This window comes from Pogona vitticeps, chromosome 2 (assembly GCF_051106095.1).
Source record: "Pogona vitticeps strain Pit_001003342236 chromosome 2, PviZW2.1, whole genome shotgun sequence".
NCBI classification, from domain to species: domain Eukaryota; kingdom Metazoa; phylum Chordata; class Lepidosauria; order Squamata; family Agamidae; genus Pogona; species Pogona vitticeps.
Window position 1 is genome coordinate 168,420,751 of NC_135784.1, and position 16,180 is coordinate 168,436,930.

At 40.5% G+C, this 16,180-nt stretch overlaps 1 long non-coding RNA gene across 1 annotated transcript; it reads right to left on the reverse strand.

Moving 5' to 3' along the window:
* Positions 1-11,821: 11,821 nt before the first annotated feature.
* Positions 11,822-16,112, reverse strand: LOC144586443 (uncharacterized). Its single transcript, XR_013541275.1, has 2 exons — positions 15,804-16,112; positions 11,822-14,176 (listed from the first exon to the last, which is right to left on the reverse strand). It is a non-coding gene; the product is annotated as an uncharacterized LOC144586443 (long non-coding RNA).
* Between the last annotated feature and the right edge of the window lie 68 nt (positions 16,113-16,180).

The window sequence follows — 16,180 nt, forward strand, 5'->3', positions numbered from 1 at the left end:
CATATGTTGCCCACCCTTGCAAGTACAATGGCGAGAAGTTAAGAAATAAAGAGTAAATGGCTCTAAAAGGCTTCATTGAAAGCTAATTGTTTACTTACTCTATTTCCTTGTGTTCCTCTGTTTCCTTGCAATGCAATTCTCACTGGCCCCAAAAGAGAAAAGAAGTAACTGCCACCTCCATTTTCTATATATCAGTTCCCTGCTTCCCTGTATTGAAATACTGTATTGTGCCAAAACCTGTTTCATGAGTTGGGACAACCTGTTGGGTTGTACCTGGTGCCTAGAGCTGGGTAGAATGCTTTGACTGGTATGCATGAAAACCCAGGTAGATCTACACAAATGAAAAGAAGATGAAACAAGCCCTTCACTAAATCCAAGATGGCAGCTATTTATCTAAGAAGGCCGAACTCCACCAAGCTGAAGGCTAGAATGTGGTAGAACCATGTATCAGATCACATGTGAAGGCAAATGCTGCATGCTTCTTCTTCTTCTTACAATGTTATCCCTCCAGGATAACAAACTCTAAGGAGTGCTTTCTCAAGAGAGTAAAAAAAAGTATAACTGTGAACACATGCTAAAAGACAAAACACAGGTATGATCTGGATTACCTCTGGAATGTGAACAACAGTTTCCTTTCCATGTCTGATTCTAGAATCAGCAGGAAGCCTCAGCCATTATTTATTATTTATTTTTACATCAGAATCACAGATAAGCCATGGCCTTATCTGTGATTCTCATGTAAATTGGAGTAGGGAGGTACAAAAAGAAAGCTGCAAATACCATAAAATATAATAATAATAAGGGTTCCCTTTGATATAGACAGGTACAATGAGATATTGGGCTGGGCTGTTTGAGGTCCAGGGGAATTCCTGGATTGTAACAAGTCTGTGATTGTAACAAGAAATTATTTCAAGCCAGGCTTTTACCATTGGATTACTCTGCCCTGTGGCAGAATTTAGCAAGGGCATTCTCCTATCTATTTTTATTCACCATTAAGGAAAGTAAGTTGGAATAGCTGCAAAGTGTCTCTTAAATGCCAACATGATAAAACTCTCATTTTAAACCTGCCCAAGGACAGAAATAAATGATTAAAGGTTGTAAAACTTTCTGGATGCAGCTGGTGTGGCACCTCTCTTTTAAAGCAAATATACAAAAAAGGCGGTTCTCAGGAACAGCCTCTGAGAGGGAAACTAACTTAACTAACTAAACTAATTTAGAAGGGGTTCTTCCTCATGGGTTGAAAGTAAAGATGGGCATGAATTAAAAAAGAATCACCAAATTCATTCAAAAATTGCTAATTCATCAATTCGTATTCATATGAATCAGTGCCTCAATGAATAAAGGTAAAGGTTCCCCTTGACAATTTTTGTCCAGTCGTGTTCGCCTCTAGGGGGCGGTGCTCATCCCAATTTCCAAGCCATAGACTCAGCATCTTGTCCGAAGACAATCTTCCACGGTCACATGGCCAGTGCGACTTAGACCACCGAGGTGGTCCCTATTAATCTACTTGCATGTGCATGCTTTCGAACTGCTAGGTTGGCGGGAGGTAGGACAAGCAATGGGAGCGCACTCCGTCGCGTGGATTCGATCTTACGACTGCTGGTCTTCTGACCCTGCAGCACAGGCTTCTGCAGTTTAGCCCACAGCGCCACCACGTCCCTCAATGAATACAAATCAATTAATTTTTAACAATTTTGATTTGTTGATTCCTCAAGCCAGCTGCTAAAAAGCATTTTCCTGGGGGTAATCCACTTTGTGGGTGTTTATCTCAGATGTCTGAAACCCAATATTTACTAAATGTGGAGGAATTGTAGAGAGAGTCAGAAGGAGATTCCCTGTGATTTTGGTTTTTCTAGATTCCTGGAGGGAATTTCTCTGGGAATCCCCTTTTTGGGTGTACAATGCGGGCATCTAAAACGCAATCTTCACCAAACCCGTAGGGCTTGTAGAGACCTAACATTGTAGAGGAGAGGCAGAGGAAGCTTTCCTGTGAATTTGGTGTCTCTAGGTGCTTGGTAGGGGCTGTTTTATAGGGGTTTAAAGGAAAAAATGAATCAACAAATTGATTCATCAATTCATCGACAAAAATTTATAAATGTTATTTGTCATTCATCAACCTTGACGAATCACAAATCAAAGCAAATCATCATTTTTTCTGATTCTTTCATTTTTCTGATTCAGTGGATTTCGTGCTTCAGCAGGGGGATGGGCTCTGTGACCCTTGAGATACTCTCCAGCTCTATAATTCTGTGATGTTATGTCTGCATGGTATGAGGTAAAATTAGTGTGGAGCCTGCAGTTTTGGAAGCGGCAGGTGAGAGAGACTCGTGGCGCTTCCAAACAGATGGCTTTTAACACTACCAGTCAAAATGCATTATCCAGCTATTCTGATTTTCCCTGGAGCATTAGAGGTTGAAAATAACAGCTTGTAGAATGAGTGGAGCATGGGTATTAACATAATCAAATTTGCTTCTGCAAGTTTTCTTGTATTTTTTTAAAATATAGTCCTACACCTTAAGTGGACCTGGGTTTAAATCAGACTAAAAAGGCACATGTAAAATCTCAGGTAGCTACACAATGTGTACTGATATCACTTTTCAGGAACTCAGAGAGAGTAGCCCATGAGGTAGTTGGTGATGTGCCAGTTGTCATTTCCTCACCGCTTGCCACTTTGATGGTTTGCAACAGGGGTGAACTTGTAGCCCTGGCCCCAAGGTCATCAGTCCCCAATGGCTATTTTGGTTGGAGCAGATAGGAGCTAGAATTCAGCATAATGTGCCCACAATGTTCTTTTAGGTGTACTACACCTGATATCCTCAATGTGCAACCGGCAAATATAATGCCTGGATATTTGTTTATTTGTAGGTCCTCTTTCTTCCAGTGATGGTACCCAAGGCAGCTCACAATGTTAAATCAAGTCACACGAACAATACAATAAATTACAAGGTTTTTTTTAAAATGAACTAAACATACAATAAGAACTAAAAAGCAGTTAATTAATGATACAATAAGAATTTAAAAAATCATTTAGAAACCTTAAAAACATGTTTAGGAAAAAAAAAACGCAGTGTCCACTGACTCCGCCGTAGTTATTAAAAGCCTGCCTGAAGATGATGTTTAACTGTCAGTGAAAAGGTAAAAGGGAGGGGGGGGCAACCTAACCTCCAGAGGGATCACATTCCACAGTCCCGGGGTGCTCAGAGTGAGGCACTATGGGGGCCAGTGGCAAATAAAATAAAATAAAATACCTGCACAGGTGAATTTTTGGCCATACCCTATCATGTTTGAGGCCTAGGACTCCAAGGTTGAGGGTGCCAAAAAAGAAAAGAAATGCCCATTTCCTTGGGCAGCAGAGAATGGGTGCAGGGGCACCTCCATTACTCTGGTCTCCTGAGGCAACTGCCTCAGTTAGGCTAATAGCAGGCCTGGGCCTGGTTCAAATTAACCCTCAACACATCAGTCCCTACCTTTAGGACTATAACCTATTAATTCGGAAACAAACTTTTCCCAATGTTGGTTATTTTATAAGCAAAGACCTCAGTGGAGGAATCATTATTTGAAAAGACAAACCTTTGCCTTCTAGTGCCATTGTTTGTGGAACTGTGCGAGGAGTTCCCTGTGTACGTGATGTCCAAGATCAAAATGCTTGTGGCTTAAAGATGCCAGGACCGTAGGAGCTGGAGGAGTAAGATGAACTTGCGGGCACCACTGAAGCTTTAAGATCCTACTGCTATACAGAAGCCACAGAACTATAATAACAAAAGTAGATAAATAAATAGGACCCAGAATTCCAGGGGTGTATATTTTGCAGCTAATCATCTTTACCTCATGCCTCCACCCTGCAACCTGCCCACAGGAGGTTGCTTTTCTCAAATGTCTATTTTGGAATATGCAACTAACAAGTTGACCAGCCCACAAACCCACCTGTCCTTGAAGGACACAAAGGAAGCCTTCTCTACAGGGCGAGGCCCAGGCAGTTTGTAAATTACAGCTTAGGAGGCCAAGTGGACGGTGAGTTGTTAACATTTGTTGGGACACAGGATGAAGGAGACAAATTACCCTACCACACAAGTGATGGAACCTTGGACATTGTCTCCAGAGCTCAGACTGTGACAGTGAAGGAAATCGGTGAGGTTTCCTTGATGCTAAGAGAAGATATTTCACACCTTCCCTTGTTTTCAGTCAAAATAATCACTGTATGCAAAAGAAAATGTGCTGAAAACTTGAAAAAAAACAAAACACGGTGTATTTGAGCTTTTACTGGCATGATCTTCCAGATGCATTAGCTGAAGAAACAGAAGCTTATAGTTCTGCTTTGAAGGGCAAAGATGCCCAACTGTTCCATTCATGATAAAGAACCAACATGAGCTGATGTGTTCTTGTGTAACTAACCATTGCATGAACATAGTTGGGGTGGGATTATTGGTGAAGTTTTGGTCTTACTTCAAAGGTAAGAGTCAGTGTGGTGTAGTGCACTGACTGTCAGATGAGGAATCTGGAGATGTCAGTTCAGATCCCTGCTCAACCATGAAAATTCACTGGGGGTGGCCATAATAAATTGATGAACATCCTGTGTACAGTACCTTGAAAATCCTATTAGGGTCATCATTGATCAGAAGCAACTTGATAGCACATAGGAGCAACCACACAAACTCAAAGTTGGAGGAAGAAATTTGAGAAATGAAACATAGAATTTTAGTTATGGGGGAGGTCTGGATGATTGCTTGGAAATGAGCCACTTACATTAAAAAACTTCTCAACAAAACATTTATTTAAAAAAAAGATGGACCCACAACTCTGAAGAGTCCTTCAGAGCCTGGACTCGTAAAAACGACGTGGTTGCTCTCAAGCAAACCCTATCTAAGACTAACTCTCCTCATCTGGCTATCCTAGCCTATGAGTCCTTAATTAAATCTCTCACCCAATCCCTTAGTCCTTCCCGGCCTCCCCCTATACACTCTCACTGCCCATCCTGGTTTGACTCAGACTGCCTGGAAGCCAAGAAACTCATCAGGCAACTTTTCCGTGCAGTTCTTGCAGACCCCTCTCCCGACCTTGCCCAAATCTACTCCTATGTTAAAAAATCCTGCCGTACCTTGTTTGAGCATAAAAAACACCTATACGCCCAACAAAACTGGAGCCTTCTCTACCATTCAATTCTCTCCAACAACCATAGCCTTTTCTGGTCTCTCGTCTCCTGATCCTTATCCCATTGAGATCCAACCCCTCCCACATTGATCTCCTCCTCCTCCTGGTCAACCCATTATACCAACGTTTTTTCCACCCTGACCCCTGCCATAAAATATCCCTACCCTTCTTCTGGACTACCAGACTGGCCCCCTGTCACACCAGATGAAATCATCGAGCTCATTCATTCTCTTAAATCCCAGAAAACTCCCAGCCCGGATGGAATCCCCACTGAGTTTCTTACTAACAACCATACATGGTGGTCTATTCCTCTTGCCAACCTTTTCACCATTGTCAACAAATCGGGTGTTATTCCCGAAACTTGGCTCAACTCAATTATTGTCCCAATATATAAAAAAGGTGACCCTTCCCTCCCCAGCAACTATAGACCAATAAGCCTCCTATCTTTCATTGGTAAACTTTACTCAAGATTCCTTCCTGAGAAACTCACCACCTGGGCGGAAGACATCGGTCTCCCATCTAGGGAACAAATTGCCTTCCGCCCAGGAGCCTCGACTCTGGACCGCATTTTCACCCTCTCTTTCCTTGTTAACAAATACTCTCAGTTTCACAAGGCAAAACTTTACTCTGCATTTATTGACCTCAGGGGGGCCTTCGATTCCGTAGACAGGAACACCTTATGGAAGAAACTAACAAACTGGAATATCGACCCCCGCCTCCTCTCCCTCATCCAACAGCTACATTCTTCCAACTCATGCCGCGTCCGTTTAGACCGTACAGGCGCCTTGACTGATGACATCCCTATTCTCAACGGCGTCAGACAGGGATGCATTCTGGCACCCCTCCTATTTAACCTGTATCTAGCCGACCTTCCCCCTGCCCTACTCCCTCTTGACCTCCCCACCCCCTCCCTGAACAACTCACCTATTCCTCTCCTCTTATATGCCGACGATGCTGTCCTTCTATCTCTCTCTAAGCGTGGTCTCCGCAAGCTGCTCTTAACTTTCCAAGAGTACTGCCTCATAAACCATTTATCTATTAATTCTGAGAAGACCAAAATTCTAGTCTTCTCCAAATCATGGACTCCATCCCAATGGAAAATACTAAACCTTAGCTTTCAGCAAGTACCATCCTTCAAGTACCTTGGAGTTACATTCCATTACCGTCATTCTTGGTTACTCCATCGTAAATCTGCCATATCCTCAGCCCTTCTATCTCAAAACGCCACAGCTAGATTTTTCTTTAACAAAGGCAATCAGTTCATCCCTGCTGCTCTTCAGGCATTCAAACTCAAATCCATTCCTCAATTACTGTACGGAGCACCCGTTTGGATCGAAGTTGCCAATTCCGAACTGGATCGCTCAATCTCTAGATTTCTCCGAAAGATCCTGGGGATTCCCAACCAAATTAGACTGTCTACGATCGTTTCAGAACTAGGTATCCATCTTCCCTCCACTTCTGCCTGGATTTCCACCTTCAAATTTTGGTTGAAACTCCATCTCAATTCTCACCCATCCTCCATTCTATACGACCTTATCCAAGATTCTCATATATCAAACTGGTTTAAACTAGTAGAAGCCAAACTTTCCACCCTTGACTTATCCCCTGAAATCTTGGCTGACCTCGACCTTTCAAAAGCCTACCTCATCATTAAGTCCAAATTACTGGAACAAGAAATTCGAACCCTCCTATCAAACCTCAATCCCACCTGTTCACCATCCTACTTCGGGCTCCCCCCCTTAATGGGCCGCCCAGCTAGCTACCTTTTTCATCTGACAGACCCAAGGAAAAGGAGGGCCTTCCTTCTTGCTCGTTTAAACATGTTCCCGTCTGCTTACCATTTTGGTAGATATTCCAATACTCCCCGACCAAACAGACTATGCACATTCTGCTCCCATGAACCAGACACAGTGGCCCACATCCTACTCCGTTGCCCCTCTCACTCCGCCCTTAGATCTTCCCTACTAAACCCCTTTCTCTTAACCCTCCCTCCTGCCCTTTCTGATCCCCTCCCAATCCTCCTTAGTGACTCCCTTCCAACTACTACCCATCTCATGGCGGAATTTCTGTCAACTATTCTTATGAGAAACCACAATCCCCATCCTTCCCAACTTCAGCCCTAATTTGTTCCCTTTATTTTCTTGGTCACACTGCTTACTCCTTTAAATGTAATCAAATGCCAATAAAGGTTTAAAATGTGAAATGTGTGTGTGTGTGAAATGTATCCAGTTTTGGGGTCTTATCCACAGGCTAGCAGTGCAGTGACCTGGTTTTGCTCCTTATTTTAGCTTTCTTTTTAAAATTATTCTCTGGGGTTTTAAGTTGTATTTATGGACGTAGTTTAAAATGTGCAGATAGGATTCTGTGTCTAATTTATGCCCTGTTTCTATTGTGGTGGTTGATGGGTGCAAAGGTACGGTGATTACTGAGAAGCATTAGGACACGTGGCCCTTACTTTTTGAATAAAAATTATGGAGGTACTGATTTTAAGCAGATGAGCCATACATATTCAGCCTTTTGCTGTTTCCCACAGAAAGCACATTTCCATGCATATTTGCTCAGAAGGAAATTCTATTGTGCCCAATCACTGGGATTTACACCCAAATCGGTGTACACAGAAAAGCAGTTTACCTTAAGGTGCTCTTACCAGATGAGAGATGGAGAACATTTGACCAAATTTATGGCCTATTTTTCCCACCAGTCCCACCCAGTGTGGTCAATGGTAAGCAGCTTAGGGAGTGGAATCCAAAGGAAATGGAGGTACAACAGTTCCCCACCCCGATACACTCCTGTTCCTAGGCTACAGATGTATGGATAGCATATATTCATATATACACATGTGCGAAGCTGCTGAGCATGCATACCTACCAATCATTTTTTAAGTCCATGGTGGCAATGTTGATCCCTGGCTTTGGATGATTTAGGAGCCTGGGTTTTGGTTCCTGTTCTTGTCTCCATCCAATGGATTGTTGTTACAGAACAAATACATTGAAGCAGTTATTGCATTGAACTAGGGTTCTAGAGAGCTCGGTTTCTATGAAACTCATTGGGTGACCTTGGAATAGTCACTATTTCTCAGCCAAAAGTTCTACATTGGGCTCTGCTATGGATAAAATGAGAACGTCTTGTGTACTATACTGTGCACACTCGCTGCAAGAAAGGTGTGATGCAAAATTTCTAGAAAATGTATAACTAGGAACATTGTTTTACGGTCACTTATTAATCTTTTAATCAAAAATGCCTAAGTTGTAAAATCAACTTTCATAAATAAATAAACAAATAAATAAATAAATAAATAAATAAATAAATAAATAAATACATACATAAATAAGCAAGCAAGCAAGCAAGCAAGCAAGCAAGCACAAAAACAAACTCCTAGAATTACACAGCCAGCCACCTCATCTCCGTTTCAGATTATAATAACAAAAATTAAAATAAAATATATTATTTGCCATAGACCTTTTTGTATGTCTACTTGGAAGTAAAACCTACTGTATGCAGTATGATGGGTCTTACTTCGAAGTAGGAATGCACAGGATTGTACTGCAGCTGTTTTAATAGAATAGGCCTTGCAGAATAAGTATCAGCAACAGGAAGGCTTACCACACCAAGATATTAGGTGTTTATCTGAGGATATATTCCATGTTTTAGCTTCAAATACAGTATGTGTTGATGGATATCTTTAGTACTCAGTAGCTGTCTCCCCTAGGCTGTAAGGTCCTATTATGACATCACATCTGTTAACCCAATGGCAACCAGAGGGATTCTGACATCACAGAGAATTATTTTGTAATATTCCTGACTTTCATACATGTTAGTCCCACTGTACATGTACTATGTACTGTGAAATATCAATGTGCAGCACTGCACTGATACATGGACAGCCCACAATGCTCCAGATAGCAGGTAAGGAAAGGAAGCCGGTAAGGAAAGGAGACTTGGGGCAGCAGAACCCAAGAATCTGTGGCAGAGATTAAGAAGACCTAGGAAAAGAGGGCAGAGATATAAAGTGGTCTCTCTGGAGTAAAGGGAGAAAGTGAGGTGGAGAAGGCTGTAAGGAGAAAGAAATCTGGGGTCCTTATTGGTCAACCAAAGAGGCACCCAAGGGAGATGAAGCCTAGAGACTAAGTCACCAAAATTTTGGCTGCAGATATGGTTCTGGAAAGGTAATAACAGCAGAAGTATCACAACAATTTAGTGGCCACAAATGCAGTCAGCAAAAACATGGGGTTTTTTTGCTCTCTCTCAAAAAAACTACTTCCTTATTCCATCATTCTTTATTTATTTACCAGAATGCAAGACATTCTAATGTTTGCTTTTACTTCCCCAGTCAAACAAAATAATAAAGAGTAGGTTTCCTATATTTCCATCTGCAAATGGCTCCACAAACACCAACTGATCTATTAAATAAAGTCCCTTCCAATACCAATAGGAACTGGGTGGAAAGACAGTTTGAGGGGCACAATGAAAGCTTAATCTGGAATACTGACCAGAGCCAACTCAAAGAAATTTAGGAGCTGTGAAGGCCAAGCCTTTGGGCTCCTCCAGCTGCCTTTTCAGTCATTTGGGTCTCAGTGGAGACATGACTGGCTGCAGAAATTATATTTTTCACTTCTCCTTGAAGTTGTCACTTGGGCCAGAAAATATATCTTCCCATTCAGTGGCCTTAAGTTTTCTATAACTATGTCTTTCTAGTCCCTTTTCTAGAATGATGGCTTTCCAATAGAATGTGGAAAAGCTGATCTGAAAAAGTGGTGGAACTCCCAAAGGTTGTGACAGGAGGAACAGTGTGTCACACCTTAAATGTGCAACTAGAAGTCCATTTAAGCAGCGCTGGGCTCCGTCCATGTTGTCCTCTACCTCAGGATTCAGAAGAGAAAGACAAAGCCCTTCAATGGGTTTGTCATTCATTTCCCTTCCTTGTCCTATCATAAATTACAGGAGGCACTGCATAAATAGTCTGAGTTACTTAATGGGCAAAGGACTGCTTCTCTTGCCACATGCAGAATCTGCTTTGGAAGTTCCCTCAAATTTTGAAGCTGTCCAGAGAGGCTACAGCAGAGAGATAGACTTTTAAAAATTTCTTTCCTTTTCATCCTTTCTCACTACTATATTACAGTACTATTCTTTTTCATGAAGACTTAGGTATCTGACTGTGGTGCCAGAGGCTGAGAGTTCAGTTCCCCACTGTGTATCCCAGAACAGCCAGCCTGTGTGGCCTTGGGCAACTTGCACAGCCCCAGGGCACCCACAGAAGAAGTGAATGGGAAACCAGAAAATCCTGGAAAGGGCCACCATAAGCCAGAATTGACTTGACAGCACACTTCTTCTTCTTCTTCTTCTTCTTCTTCTTCTTCTTCTTCTTCTTCTTCTTCTTCTTCTTATTATTATTATTATTATTATTATTATTATTATTATTATCATCATCATCATCATCATCATCATCATCATCATCATCATCATCATCATCATCATCATCATCATCATCATCATCATCATCATCGCCACCACTACCACCACCACCACCACCACTACTACTACTACAGTGGTGTCTCGCATTATGATGTTAATTCATTCCAGCGAAATCGCTGTAGAATGAAAACATCGTAAAGCGAAATTTAAAAGCCCATAGAAACGCATTAAAACCCGATTAATGCGTTCCTGTGGGCTTGAAACTCACCGTCCAGCGAAGATCCTCCATAGCATGGCCATTTTTGCTGCCCGTGCAGCGAGGAATCCATCCCAGAAAAGAGCGGGGAGCCATTTTTTTACCCAGCGGCCATTTTGAAACTGCTGATCAGCTGGCCGAAAATTGTTGTTTTGCGAGAATCGGTTCCCGAAGCAGGGAACCGATCCTTGCAAAGCGAAATTCCCCCATAGGAAACATCGTTTTGCGATCGCTAAACTTCGTCATAATGCAATTTCGTTGTTAAACGGGGCGCTCGTCTTGCGAGGCACCAATGTATTATTATTATTATTATTATTATTATTATTATTATTATTATTATTATTATTATTATTATTATTATTATTATTATTATTATTATTATTATTAAACTCCAAGCACTGTCAAAATTATAAGAACAGTGACTGGTTTCATATAACAGATACAAGTTTTAACCAAAAACCTTAAGACCTGTTAAATATCGGTGCAGAGTATATGCTGTTCCTAATGTTGCCATTTTTGAAGCTCTGATGGTGTGATTCCTGAGATCTATAACTGCTTATAGTACTGTGTGAATATTGTTGATATTGTTCCCAAAGCCCCAATGACTACAGGGACCGCTGAAGTGTGTTTCTTCCAGAGGTGAGGTGTTTCAATTGCCAGGTCTCTGTACTTTGTTAATCTTCCCAGTTCTTTATTTTCAACTCTGGCATGCCCTAGAATTGCACTGTCAATGATCAGGACATTTCTTTGTTCTATCACTACTATAAATTGTCTCTTATGTTCAAGGTGTCTATTGGTTTGGACTCGGAAATGCCACAAGATCTTGACTTCCTCATTTTCGGACACTTTCTTTTTCTGATGTTCCCACAGGTTTTTGGAGGCTGGAAGCAAGTTATATTTTTTTTGCATAAGGACCAGTGCACTAATTTTGCCACTGTATCATGTCTAACGTTCTAATCTGTTTGTGCAGTCTTTGGACATTCACAGATGAGGTGTGACACAGTCTCATTTTTTTCTTAGCAGAGTCTACATTTGCTGTTAGTGCTGATTCCTTGGATCTTAGCTTACATCATGTTGGTTTGGAGTGCTTGTTCTTATACAACAAAAATCAAGACTTCAGTTTCTTTCTTAATGGTTCCCAGTTTTAGCCATGCCCATGTTGAATTATTATCATGCTTTCCATAAATATTTATCAGTGTTGTCCATGTAGTGTTTTATTTTTCCAGTGGTTTAATTTCTTTTCAGGTTGTTGTTTCTTATATTGAACCTTTGTTTCTGCTGTTTTCAAAATATTCTCAATTTTCACTGCCTTAAGTAATTTTTCTCTGCTTGTACTGATATAATCATTTAGGCTCCATTTTTCCTCCTCTACTATGTGCTGTGTTTGCAGTAATCCATGAATTTTGATTTTTCGTGGTAAATATAATCTGTCCACATCACGTTTTTGATGTAGTGTGTGATACATGTTCATTAGCTTCATGTTTTTTGATCAAATTCTTCTAATTCATTTTGAGTCCAATCTATTATTCCATCTGGGTATCTGATTACTGGAATGACCAGTGTGTTTATGATTTTGATTGTGTTTCATCCATTTAATGGTGATTTTAAGATTTTCCACAATCTTTTGATATACAGTGGTGCCTCGCTTTACGATTGCCCTGTATTACGATGAATTTGCTTAACGATGATCTTTTTGTGATCGCAATTGCGATCACATAACAATGATCTGAATTGGGGAATTTCGCTTTGCGATGATCGGTTCCCTGCTTCAGGAACCAATTCTTCGCAAAACTATGGTTTTTGAACAGCTGATCGGCAGTTTCAAAATGGCCACCGGGTGTTTAGGGACAGATTCCTCGCTGTACAGGCAGCAAAAATGGCCGCTGTATGGAGGATCTTCGCTGGATGGTGAGTTTTTACCCCATTGGAACCCATTGAAGCCGCCCAGAGACCTTTGGGTAGTGTGGGCGGCATATAAATTAAACAAACAAACAAACAAACAAACAAAATTGAACGGGTTTCAGTGTGTTTCAATGGGGTTTTTATTTTCGCTTTACGATTTTTTCGCTTAACGGCGATTTTCCTGTAATGGATTATCGTCGTTAAGCGAGGCACCACTGTATTCCCTTTCTGTCAGTTCTTTAACTTTTGTGTGTGTGATGTTTTCTGCTTCTAGTATTCCAAGGTATTTATAAATTTCATCACTTGATGGTGATTTGATAATATTGCCATTTTTAAACTCTATTCTGTCTAGTTTTTGAATCTTGCCACGGTGTATAGACAGGGCTGCACATTTGTCAATTCCAAATTTCACTTGGATCTCTTCACTAGATATTTGCACTGCGTTGAACAGTGATTCTATCTTTGTGGAAATGTTTGCATATAATTTTAGGTCATCCATCTATAACAGATGATTGATTTTTCCTGCTTGTTCTGAACTATGGTAGCCCAGTCCAATTTTATTTAAAATTATTGACATGGGGATTACTGAGATGTTAAACAGCAGTGATGACAAAGAATTCCCCTGAAATATTCCTCTTTTGATGCTAACTTCTCTAATTTCTTCACCATGGGCTATTAAGACCATTTTCCATTTTTCCATGTTTTTCTTGAGAAACTTCTGAATGTTTTTACTAATCCCAAACATTTTTAGGCAGGTGTTAATCCAGCTGTTTGGCAATGAGTCAAATGCCTTTTTATAGTCTATCCAGGCCATGTTAAGGCTTGTTTTTGGTCTTTTTGCATTCTTATCATCTTATCAATAAGCACCTGATCTTTTGTGCCTCAAATTTTTAAAGTTCCCTTTCTACTTAGTTGGGCATAGGGGGTTTTCAGTTAAGTAATTATAGATTGATCTTTCAAGTACTCCTATGAAGAGCTTGGACACCCTTGCTGGGTGTGGGTGGCATACAAGTCAAATAAATGAATAAACAAACAAACAAACATTGTTGGAAGGCATGTAATTGGTTGATAATTACTGGGTTCAGTGCCCTTTTGATGATTTTTTATTATCAGAAATCTGTGGCCTGTTGTCATCTAATCATTTGTAGAATTTTGAAGTAAGTGGTTAAATTGGATTGCTATACATTAATGGAGACCTGTTAGATTCTTTAACCCAAATCTGTGCAGCTCATCTCGACCAGGTGCACTCTAATTTTTCACAGCCTTTACTTGCCTCTTAATCATTCCAATTGTTATTACAATATCATCCATTTGTTTTCCTTGAGTTTCTTTACAAATGTCTTTAATCCATGAGGTTGGGCTTTCCCAAATTTATTTCCAAAATTTTAGAGCATCATCAGTCTTCTTCTCCTTCTCCTTCTACATTTTCTTCTTCTTCTTGGAGGGCTTCGTTGATTCCTGAAGTGCAAGAGTATAACAGAATTGTAGCTTACAATTCTGAACATTCAATTCATTAAAGATATCAAGATATTTCCCAGTGAAATTTGTTATTATGATTTCCTCAGACGTCACCAACTCCCAGCATTTGGCATTATTCTTTTCCAGTCGCCTAGTTCAATGATCTGGCAGCCCTGTCCCATTTATGAAATAAAGCATGAGAGCAATCATTGCTTTTGAATTTGGTATTAAGTCACATGGCACTCACATGACTTTTTTTTAAAACATTTTTTTATTAATTTTCCAATCTATCTACATTGTTTGTGCTTATCAGACATCGTGTTACATACTTGCTTACAATTATTTGTTTTTTACATCTCAGTGTTTTCTCGATTATCCCCCCCAAATTCCGACCTTCTTTCAAACCATTCATAAACAGATTTTAGTATAAAATATAGCTACTATAATAATATTACTCTCATATTATATAAAGTTCTCAAGATCTTCTAATAACATTCTTATTGAAAGTGGTTCCAGATCCATGACCCAGCTTTATATCTAGTTTAGTTTGCCTAAAATAAAAAGTCACCATATTACATCTTTACCCTGATTCGGGCTCCCTTATTTCAATTTAGTTCTCCTTTTAATATATAGAATATACCCTTTTACAGATCCAAATGATAAATATAAACATGTTTCCAATATTAAGGGGCCCTTCCTTGTTTTCCCTTTTTTCATCTTTCTAGGTAATTCCCTCTCTGGTTCCTCTTTTTTCATTCCCTGCTATATCTCTAAACATGCTGTCATCTTTCATGTCCTCTAAAACCATTTTGTAGATCTGATTTATGTCCATTTTTTGTACTTGGTCTATCTTCAATGAGTCTTCCAGGCTTTTTTTGGTTAATTTTGCTGTTTTTTCCCCCTTTGTCTTCCCTTGGTACTCTCCTCTGGTCCAAGACTGATGTTTCTCTTAGATTAACTTTCTCAAGCTGCTGCTTAGTTTGGCATACATCATCTGTGATACTCCCATTTCCTTCCTTGTTGTTTTCAGTTGCTTGTGGACTATAGTCCTTCTGATGTTGATTGGATAATTTTGTCTCTTCATAATGAGATGTCACGATCGTTAATATTTGTTGAAGCCTAAATTTTACTTCATTCCAAAATTGTCCTTGTTGTGCCATTCTGTTTCTGCTGCCTAGGTGCTTATAAACAGATATTCCAAATTTCCAGAGTCATTTCAGGAGCTCCGCTTTGGCTATGTAGAGCTGAACCAAATTCGACCCAAGGAACAGTTTTTGAAAAGTCCACTTTAGGGTTAATTCCGGCCAAATGCAAAGAGAAGCTCACGAGGAGATAAACAGTTTTTCAGCCTTAAGCAACAACAGAATGTCCAAGGCCACCTCTTCTGGGAATCATTCCAAACACTTTAGATAGACAAAACAATGTCCACACTTAATTTGAAGAAGGTCTCTTAAGCTTATAACGCCAGGTTGTAAATATTCTTAAAGTGTAATTTAAAAAGTTACTTTCTTCAGCTATCCCTCTCACCAGATTTTCTGCCGCTTTAAAAAGTTACTGAGATAAGATAGCACTTCTTTTTTTCCATATATAGGGGTACGTAGGCAATTAGTTGCAAAAGAATTCTCACCCGATGGAAAAACAGCGATGCCAGGTGCTGTTCCTTGCTTCTCTCAGACGGCTGCCAGCGACTTGGAAGCTCACCAAAGCTGCTTATTTCTGCCCATTGGCTGATTAGGGAGTTTCCTGGATCAAACCGGGGTGGCCGCCGCCCCCCGTGATCAACAGGCTTTTTCCCCCAGTTCACCACCCCTCCAGGGTGGTTCCGACACCTTGCGGTGTCCCAAAACGGGTCAGAATTCAGCCCAGGGGACAGAACTCTGTCCTCCTGCTGCTGTCTCGTCGCGACGTCAAGCCGGAAGTCCGCACTCACATGACTTTTGAGTCAGTGTGTGTGTGCTCACCGGCACAACCCAGACAAAGGAGAGAGAGAGATGGACTGAAATT